The sequence below is a fragment of the Cajanus cajan genome, chromosome 8, assembly GCF_000230855.2.
Source record: "Cajanus cajan strain Asha chromosome 8, NIPB_CcT2T_4, whole genome shotgun sequence".
NCBI lineage: Eukaryota > Viridiplantae > Streptophyta > Magnoliopsida > Fabales > Fabaceae > Cajanus > Cajanus cajan.
In genome coordinates this window covers 51,395,669-51,406,651 of record NC_138524.1, presented here as the reverse complement: position 1 = coordinate 51,406,651, position 10,983 = coordinate 51,395,669, and the positions used below count along the sequence as shown (strand labels likewise).

The window sequence follows — 10,983 nt, the reverse complement described above, 5'->3', positions numbered from 1 at the left end:
TCTGGTTTTTTGCATATTTGTTATGTTATTTTACTGTTATTTCTTATTTTTCATATTTTGATTGATTTTATTGTTATCATTTCTGGGCATATTTCTTATTTTTCAGTTATAGTATTGTTTGAAAATCAGCATAATATGCATAATATGACCAAGTTACGTGAAACAAGAAGAAAATTCTACTAACATGATTTAACAAATTTGAAGGTAGACTAATTGAAAAAGACATGACAGTGACACAAATTTAGTCTTGGAAAATATCCCAATCAGAGCTACCCTCAGCAGAATCATAGCCACTCATTCATTCATGGAATACAATTGTTAATGTCAGCACTTAGCAGTTATTGGTTGACTGGTTATCAAAGAAAAAGACGTTCACCAATTTTGAATCGTAAAGTCATCATTTATAAAATAGCTTATTATTACTCATTTCATCATTCATATTAACCCTGCAATACACTGCACTTCAAATTACTAATTTTCATACTTACCATGGCAGCAGAATTGGTTGGTGGTGCTCTTCTTTCTGCTTTCCTCCAGGTTGTATTTGACAGGCTTGCTTCTCATCAATTTCTGGACTTCTTTCGTGGAAGAAAACTCGATGAGAATCTGCTGAGCCAGTTGAAAATCAAGTTGTTGTCCATCGATGCTTTGGCTGATGATGCAGAACAAAAGCAGTTCAGAGATCCACGTGTGCAAGCATGGCTTGTTGCTGTCAAAGATGTTGTGCTTGATGCAGAGGATCTTATGGATGAAATAGACTATGAACTCTCCAAATGCAATCTGGAAGCTGAGTCTGAATCTCAAACCTGTACTTGCAAGGTACCCAGTTTCTTCAAATCTTCTTCTGTTAGTTCCTTTAACAAGGAAATTAAATCCAGGATGGAACAAATCCTTGACAACCTAGAATTTCTCTCTAGCCAAAGGGGTGATCTTGGTTTGAAAGAAGCTAGTAGTGTTGGTGTTAGATCAGGTAGGAAATTGCAATCAACGTCTTTGCTAAGTGAAAGTGTTATATTTGGTAGAGATGATGACAGAGAAATGATCAGTAATTGGCTGATATTTGACGATGAGAATGGTAACCAGCTATCAATAATTTCTATTGTGGGAATGGGTGGATTGGGTAAGACCACGCTTGCCCAACATTTATATAATGACAAAAGGATGGAGGATCAATTTGGTATCCGAGCTTGGGTATGTGTTTCAGATGAATTTGATGTTTTCAATGTAACAAAAACAATTCTCGAGGCAATTACTAAATCAACTGATGATAGTAGAAACTTAGAAATGGTTCAGGGAAGATTGAAAGATAAATTGTCAGGAAAAAAGTTTCTTCTTGTTTTGGATGATGTTTGGAATGAAAATCGTGACAACTGGGAAGCTGTACAAACTCCTCTTAATTATGGGGCTCAGGGAAGTAGAATTCTTGTCACGACACGCAGTAAGAAAGTTACTTCTACCATGCGGTCAAACAAAGTACATTACCTAAGCCAGTTACAAGAAGATCATTGTTGGCAAGTTTTTGCTAAACATGCATTCCAAGATCATAATTCTTTGTTAAATACCGAGTTGAAGGAGATTGGTATAAAGATAGTTGAAAAGTGTAAAGGTTTGCCTCTAGCTTTAAAAACAATTGGAAGTCTTTTGTGCACAAAGTCATCTATTTCAGAATGGAAAAGTGTATTAACAAGCAAGATATGGGACTTACCAAAAGAAGATAGTGAAATTATTCCTGCTTTGTTATTGAGCTATCACCACCTTCCTTCTCATCTCAAGAGATGCTTTGCTTATTGTTCTTTATTCCCCAAAGATTATGCATTTGACAAGGAGAGTTTAATTCTGTTGTGGATGGCTGAAAATTTTTTACAATGCCGTCAACAAAGTAAGAGTCCAGAAGATGTTGGTAAAGAGTATTTTGATGATCTATTATCGAGGTCCTTTTTTCAACAGGCAAGTAGATTCAAAACGTGTTTTGTCATGCATGACCTTCTCAACGATTTGGCAAAATATGTTTGTTGGGACATTTATTTCAGGTTAGGTGTAGACAAAACAAAAAGTATACCTAAAACAACTCGTCATTTTTCAGTCGCAATCAATCAGGTTCAATATTTTGATGGGTTTGGGACATTATATGATACTAAAAAGTTACATACATTTATGCCAACAAGTGGGGGAATGAACTTTCTTCATGGTTGGCATTGCAAAATGTCAATACACGAGTTGTTCTCCAAGTTTAAGTTCTTACGAGTCTTATCTTTGTCTTATTGTTCTGGCCTTACAGAAGTGCCTGATTCTGTAAATGGTCTTAAACATCTCCGTTCATTAGACCTTTCTGGTACTCGCATAAAAAAGCTACCCAATTCGATATGTTTTCTCTATAATTTGCAAATACTGAAGCTGGGCTTTTGTCGCTACTTGGAGGAGCTTCCTTGTAATGTGCATAAACTCATCAATTTGCGCCACTTGGAATTTATAGGCACTAGAATAAGAAAGATACCAATGCATTTGGGAAAACTGATGAATCTTCATGTATGGATGAGTTGGTTTGATGCTGGGAAAAGTATTGAGTTTAGTATTCAGTTGCTAGGAGAACTCAATCTTCATGGAAGTTTATCAATTAGTGAGCTACAAAATATTGTGAATCCCTCTCATGCATTAGCGGCAAATATGAAAAATAAATCAAACCTTGTGGAGCTAGAATTAGAATGGAATTGGAATTGGGTTCCTAATGATTCAAGGAAAGAGAAAGAAGTACTTGAGAATCTACAACCTTCCAAATACTTGGAGAAGTTGTCAATCAGGAACTATGGGGGTACACAATTTCCAAGTTGGCTATTTGATACTTCATTGAATGTGGTGTCCTTAAAGTTGGATAGCTGTAAATATTGCTCACATTTGCCTCCCCTTGGACTTTTGCCATTTCTCAAACACCTGACTATTGCAGGGCTTGATGGGATAGTGGGTATTAATGCTGATTTTTATGGGAATAGTTCTTCTTCATTTACATCCTTGGAAACATTGCACCTCTCTGATATGGAGGAATGGGAAGAATGGGAATGTAAATATGTGGCAGGTGCTTTTCCACGTCTTCAACATCTTTTCATAGAGCAATGCCCCAAGTTGAAAGGGCACCTACCAAATCAACTTCTCCATTTAAAGAATCTAGTTATATGTGACTGTAAAAGACTTGTGTCTTTTGCTCCCAAGGCTCCAGATATTCGTGAACTAGAACTTCGAGACTGTGGAAACCTGCAATTTGATTATCAACCGACAACTTTGAAATGGCTCACCATTACAGGACACAACATGGAAGCATCGTCGCTCGAAAAGATTGGAGACATCATATCTAATACTTCTCTTGAATTCTTGCGCATTTATTATTGTCCAAATATGAATATTCTCATGAGTCATTGTTATGATTTCCTTGTAACATTGAAGATTAGTGGTGGTTGTGACTCTCTAACAACCTTTTCCCTAGATTTCTTCCCAAAACTTTGTTCACTTGATCTAAGGTGTTGTAATCTACAAATAATCTCACAGGGACGTGCTCATAATCACCTCAAGGATCTAAAAATTAGTGGGTGCCCACAATTTGAATCATTTCCTACTCAAGGATTATCTGCACCTTGGCTAGAGATATTTAGCATTGAAGGATTGGAGAATTTGAAATCATTGCCTGAACACATGCATGTCCTCCTTCCAAATCTTACTAGCCTCTCGATCCTAGATTGTCCACAAGTGGAGTCGTTTTCTGATGAAGGTTTGCCACCAAATCTAAGAAAGATGGATCTCTCAAATTGCTCCAAACTTATTGCTTCATTAGAAGGGGCTTTGGGTGCCAACACCTCTTTAGAAACGTTGTCTATTCGAAAAGTGGATGTGGAGTCTTTTCCTGAAGAAGGTTTATTGCCATCCTCTCTTACTTCTCTATGGATCTATAACTGTCCAAATCTTAAAACTTTGGACTACAAGGGTCTCTGCCACCTTTCTCTTGAGATATTATTTCTTTATTACTGTGGAAGCCTCCAATGCTTACCGGAGGAGGGTCTTCCCAGATCCATTTCAACTCTTGAAATTTTTGGTTGTCCATTGCTCAAACAACGTTGCCAGAAACCACAAGGTGAAGATTGGGGAAAGATCAGTCACATTAAAAACATACGAGTTTGGTGAACCTCAAGCAAATTAAAAGTCAAAATTACACATGCATCAATTCTTAAATGTCTCCCATTTCATAAGGTGCGAATTCTCCAAATATTTTTTGTAGCTTTTGAAATATAAGCTTGTCTATTGGAAATATTTCACTCTCTAGTTAGCTTTTACCAAAAAACAACTATTACATATGAATTGACTAATATTTGTTAAAAGAGGATGAATCATCTACTCTCTTCACTTGATACAGAATCTTTTTAGTATTCTATTTATTGAAGTTTAATTCCAAACAAATGCACTGCATATATTTAGGACACTAGGACCGGGAAAATGGTGAAGGGAATGAAGTGCAAAAGTTCTACAATCCTTTTCGTAAAGATTACCCTGTCAAAAAAAGGGTGGTAATGGTGGTTCCATCTTCTTTGAGCTTGATGTTAAATTTGTATAGTCGATGGCACTCTTCAATCTATAGGACTTACAATGATGACAATAAGGTTCAAATTTAAAACTCTGTGCATATTTAAATTTTCACTACTAGGTCGACTATAATGATTTTTTGTTGGTGATAGATTCAACATTGGTATGAGTTTTGTTCATATTCTTAAAGGTAAATGAAGCACTACATTATCTTTTATTTTTTTATGTAAAGGTTCTTAAAGTCTTTTTAAGATCCTATTTGCATACAAGTTATAAACGTTTTTGAGAGTTTCTCTATCGATAATAAAAAAAAAATTTTAATAAAAAGTTTCTCAAAAACGTTATTAGAAATTCTCTTATTACATGTAGAATTTTATATAGATTTTGCATCAAAATTTGAGGAAATAAGTTTCGCACAAATTTTACTATAGATGTTTTTCCACAAGTAATTCCTTCATAGATAATTAGTTTTTGCAGATTTTAATTTTGTAGGAAATTTCTTGTGAAACTTTTTGTGGATTTTTCCAAAGAAAAGTTTGTTGCAAGTTTTTTTTAAGGAAAGTTTTGTGCGAATTTAAAATTTGTAAGAAGTTTTGAAAGTAAATTTCAGGTAAATTTGAAATTCGCAAGAAATTCGTTATTTTGTTGTAATTTCATAGTTCCTAGATAAATTTCTTGTGAATTTTAAAATTTGCAAATAAATTTCCTACAAATTTGAAATCAATAGAAAATTTTACATGTAATTTTCCTGCAGTTATATATATATATATATATATATATATATATATATAAATGGAAGCGTAAAGGTATAAATATATTGATTATATTGGTATAGAGAAATAGTAATATGAAAGATAGGATAATTATGATGAGAGATATGAATATGACCATGCTCAAGTAAAATTATCATTTTGAAAGACTTACAAAGATTTTAGAAAGATAGTCGCAAGAGTTTTGAGATCGAAGAACAAGGATATTATTTGATTACTAAAAACACTCGATGATTACAACTGAGGAGAACTTCTCCTTATATAGACTAACTAGGACTGGGTAAATTACAAGTAGGGGTAGTGACTCACCTAATAATACAAGGGTAAGAAAGGAAAGAGAAAAAAGTACAATAATTTACATAAAGCATCTTAAAAAGTTTCTTGTCTTCTTATGGAGCTGGTAACATGTCTTCTTATGGAGATGGTAACATGTCTTTTTCTTGATGAGTTGTTGATGTAACATGTCGAGTGGGCAACGTCTTTTTCTTGATGAGCTGTTGATGTAACATGTCTTTTTCTTGATGAGTTGTTGATGAGCTGTCTTGTGTCGTTTTGTGATGCTGGCGAATAACTTTATCTTGCTGTCTTTGACAGGTGTCTCTTTCTGTACTGAAATAATTGAATCTTGAGATTTTAGTCAAACATATCTTCATTGCGAAGATAAGGACTAGTTGATATTGAATCTGAAGAGCCTGTTTCTTCAGGCTGAGAATCATCTTGAAGTGCTCTAATTAACTGGAGTCTTGCTTCGAACTCTTCTTGAGAGGTGGCTGAAGCCAGTTCGACCATAATTTTGCTTTTCTCAGCTAGAAACTGAGTGTCTCTAGAAATTCTTTTCTTGCTTTCTTGAGTTAAAAAGGCTGGAGAGTTGTTTTGAGCCCATTCTTTGATTCTTGATTTACTGATGAGATTCATATCAAATTTGTTCCACCATTTAATTTTGATACATCTTGAAAGAATTTTTAAAGGAATATTGTCATAGGGTTGCCTGAAGATATAATCCCAAGTAACAATCCAAGTAACATTTTGGGATGCAACAAAGGTAATCATCTTGTAATTGGGTAAAAATGTTGTAACTTCTTTAAAATAGTCAAAGTTTTCCGAAACCTCTTGTGGAAACAATTCTCTAATGGGTCCCCAAGTGTAAAACCATTGAAGAAACCATTTTGGAAATTTTAATGAGATTCCTCTACGAAACCAGAAGAACCAGGAATGGGTTTTGGGTTTAAGATATAACATGTAAGTCCATGCCATGGTATAATCATAATAGGTATAAGTCTGAGGTTGAAACTGTCTTGAAAAGGATTTAGGTTGATAAACGGGTTGTCCCCATTCTTCATGTGTCATAATTTTGAGTATCTTGGCTTTGGAATAGATAATATTATTGTCTTTATCTTTGGAATGGAATAACTATATTGAATTAGAATCAACTAAAATAAATTCATAGAAGATTCTAGGGTTTAAGAAGTTATGATAATGGGTGTCTTTTGGGAAAATGGTATTGATTAATTGTTCTCGAGAAAGGTTTTTCCACTCTGGTTCTATTGGCATAATATCTATATGAGTATCTTTGGTGATATAATTTAATTCATAAGATCTTGAGTCTGATGGAGTGGTTACTGGGTTAGTGTTGTGGGTAATATTTTTGGATGGAGATTAAGAAATCTGTTTTGAAGGAGAAGGTATTGAACTTGGTTCAGGGGCATGTCCTAAGGCTGCTATTGGGTCGAACTTATTGTGGAATAGTAATGGAGATTGAGAACTAATAGCCTCTAAAAATGTTGAAGATTTAGAAGGTAACTTTGTATTGAAGGATTGTGGTAATTTACTTGTTGAGCTCGGCGATGCCGATAATTGTCTTGATGCTTCGGGCCGAGCCGTTTTAACAGTATTGCTGATTGGAGCCTTAAAAGGCGTCCCATATTGGTCTTTAGTGCTTTTGCTCATTTTTCCTGTAAAAACTCTCTTGTTAAGTAATCAGGTAAAGTGTTGGACTCTCCTTTGATATGCTCAATCTCAAAGTCAAAACATGATAATAAGGCTTGCCATCTAGCAAAAATATGTTTTGAAACTAAATTTTTACCATCTTTTTGTAAAACTGACGGTGCTGCTTTACAATCTGTTCTAATCAAAAATCTTTTTGAAAATAAATCATCTTGAAATTTTTGGAGACATAAAACTATTGATAAAATTTCTTTTTTGACTGTTGAATACTTTTGCTGAGCTGGATGCCAAATACCTGAGTAATATCTGACAACTTGTTCTTTTGATAATACTTTTTGCTTTAAAATTCCCCCATATCCTAAGTCTGAGGCATCTGTCTCGACAATAAGATAGGCATCTGGGTCAGGAATCCCTAAACAGGGTAATCTTTTGACTATTTGTTTAATTTTAATAATAATTTGGGTCATTTTTGGGCCTCATGGTTTTGGATTCTTTCTAAGTGTTGTATATAATGGGGCACAAATAACTCGAATATTGGGAATAAAGTCTGCAACATAATTGACACAACCTAAAAATCTTTGAAGTTGAGTCTTATCTTTTATTTCATTTGGAAACTTATCGGAAAATTCTATTGATCTTTGAATTGGAGTAATAGTTCCTTGATAAATTTTATAACCTAAAAATCTTATTTTTGTAGAAAATATTTTAATCTTCTTGGCAGAAACTACCAACCCGTTTTCTTTTACTAAATTAATAAAAGTTTTTAAATGTTCTATATGTTGATTAATAGAGTTAGAAAATATTAATACATCATCTAAATATACTAAGGCGAATTTCATATATGGATAAAATATATCATTCATAATATTTTGATATTCGGAAAGAGCATTTTTTAAACCAAATGTTAATACATTCCACTCGTAATGTCCAAAAGGAACATTAAAAGCAGTTTTGTACTTATCACATATTACTATTTCTCTATACCAATATAATCAATATATTTATACCTTTACGCTTCCATTTATGGTATCAGAGCCTGATACCGATTATTATTGATTATAACTGTTTGTATTATTTTTGAATTTGTGTTCAAATTCTGTTATTTATTTCAAAAATTATTGATATTTTGAATGTTCTTTGGGGGGTAGTAGAGGCTAAGGTTATACACTCTTGTTGGTGTTACCGGTAGTAAAGCCTAGTGAGGTAGTAAACCCGTTGGTAAGCCATGGATAGAGGCCACGCCTTGTAGACCCCTAAAATTGTCCGGGTCGGAAATAAAGCTTGAAGACTCTTGAAGACTGAAGGAAGATCAGCCAGAAGGACTTCCAGAAGGCCCAAGGAGGGTTCTCTATAGGTCTAGAGGTCTTAGGATAGCTAAAATAAGAAAAGTGGGAGGAATGAAGCCCAATACGGTCTCCCAGAGGTTCAGTACGGCCGTATTGAACATTTTGAACTACAATACGGCCGCACTGAACTCAATACGGCCGTATTGAAGTTCACTACGGCCGCACTGAACTCAATACGGCCGTATTGAGGTTTTTTGAACTTCAATACGGCCGTACTGAATTCAATACGGCCGTATTGTAGTTCAAAAACTCAATACGGGCCGTATTGACCCCCAGAGGCCGTATTGCGCCTCATCCCTATAAATATGGCGTCATTTCAACGTCATTACACACTTTTACACTGAGTTTTAACCCTCTTCTTGAGTATTCTGGGTTTTTTTGAGCAGTGCTCTGCCTAGAAATCACTCGGAGAGTTGATCCGACAAAGTTCTCGAGTTCTGAGCTTTTTGCTTGAGTCTCGAACTGAGTCGAAGGGAAATCCTCCGGATTTCCATAGTTAAAATTTTCTAGGAGGGAGCGAGCGGGCTTGTAGAGCGAGGGAACGCCAAAAAGCTTCCCAGTTTTACTTGAATATAAAAGCACGCTTCAAAGGTTTCTTCTTAAGTCCTTCCTTTTACTACTTTCTGTGTGTATATTTAACTGTCATCATGTAGATAGTTAAGTTATAATTGTTTAGAATAAATAAATAAGGGGTAATTTAGTAATTTCACACTATTATTTTTAGAAAAAATCTGTCATAGGGAACCCGAAAGGGGCGCTGTGGGGTGCTAACACCTTCCCCACGCGTAACCGACTCCCTTACCCGACTCTGGTTGTAATGGCCGAAGTCGATTTTTGAATCGATTGCCTTAAACTTCTTTTTCCAATGTTTTGAGTAAAACATTGGTGGCGACTCCATGAACCCTTCCTTTTTATGAAAACCGCTAATCCATGGAGGGTCCCGCTTGGGATTAACATGGATTGGTGAGCCTTTTAATAAAATTGCTCGTTTGACAAGGTCTCAGTTTGAGAATAAGTCATTCTGGCAATCCATATTTTTAAACAAATAAAAGAGTCCAACCATCCTTCGCGAACGCCGAAAGCCCGTTTCGGGCCGGTGGCGACAGATGGCGACTCCACTGGGGAAGCCTCGAGAGTCAGTCCCATTTAGTGACAGATTGTTTTTAACAAATAATAGTTAAAAATTACTTCATTACCCCTTACTTGTATGATAACATGTTTATCTATTTTGGCTTTAATAACTGTTGTATTTTTAAATTTCCGCAATTGTTTGAAATACAAACTGTACACGAACCTTTGCACACAACAGTTCCCTCTATACCCGGGGGCATGAGTGGTAATCCATAGGGAGTGGATGTTAGTACGGCCGGTTGTCGAATGGGTCTATAGGTGCCCGTAGACCGTTGTCGGAAAACATCACTCAAGGTGATAACCATGAACTCAAGTCCGACAGTGCGTTGGAACTTTCCATCGACTTACGACGAGAGGAATTGGGTCCCTATAATGGGGGCACCTTGGGGGCCTCAGACCGGTGAGAACAGTTAGATCCACCTTGAATATGCACTTTTCTGCAGGATACCCCTACCTCGTGATTCGCTCGTGACTGTTCGTGGATGAGTGAATTGTTTGTGCATTGTTTATGTGACATTGTTTGAGCATACATTGCATTCTTTAAACATACAACATTCCTTTTTAAAATAAGAATAAATAGGAATAAGAATCTTCCGTTACATGGTGTTAACATCTACCTTCATCACATTCATATAGGTAGTTTCCATTTTCACCCAAAAAAATAAAAAATAAAAATATATACAAAACAAAATACCCGGAAAAAAAAAGAAAAGGGTTATTTATCCAAACTAAGCAATATCATGCATCATCTTAGGGACATCCCGAAAACATGATAATGCTTAGTTGAATAAACACAATGCATGCATATTCATCGCCATCATCTCATATCATGCATTCTTATCAAAGATCATGGAGGGATCTAGGTTTTCATTTCATACATCCCTCCTAATAAATCATTAATAAACATTAATAAAAAGAAAGGATTAAGCGATGCGTATGTTCAGAATGGATCGCACGCCATTTGTTATTAAGTGTAAGCCAACAACCGCGCCAAGCGAGCGCACATCAACTCCGTTGTTGGTAATCAAGACGAATAAAGGGGAGGGTCCGACACCGTTAAGGATCACTGCTCCAAGGCCTTTCCCTACGAATCAAATAAGGCTGTGCCATGGATATACGACATCCTTTCTTCTGCCGACATCGATATTTCCAACATCGCTGGACTTGGGGGCATGACTAGGAGTGGCAGGATCTACACTCCCGAAGATCTTCATGATAAAGCCCTCAAG

At 35.6% G+C, this 10,983-nt stretch overlaps 1 pseudogene across 3 annotated transcripts; it reads left to right on the top strand.

Moving 5' to 3' along the window:
* Positions 1-238: 238 nt before the first annotated feature.
* LOC109816787 (putative disease resistance RPP13-like protein 1 pseudogene) lies at positions 239-7,226 on the top strand (annotated as a pseudogene). 3 transcript variants are annotated; one of them, XR_014428486.1, is made up of 3 exons: positions 240-4,233; positions 4,459-4,640; positions 5,928-7,226. The product of XR_014428486.1 is annotated as a putative disease resistance RPP13-like protein 1 pseudogene, transcript variant X2 (transcript). The 3 variants fall into 3 exon arrangements; XR_014428487.1 differs by lacking the exon at positions 4,459-4,640 and having other exon boundaries at positions 239-4,233; positions 5,928-7,225; XR_014428485.1 differs by lacking the exon at positions 5,928-7,226 and having other exon boundaries at positions 4,459-4,788.
* The last annotated feature ends 3,757 nt before the right edge of the window (positions 7,227-10,983 follow it).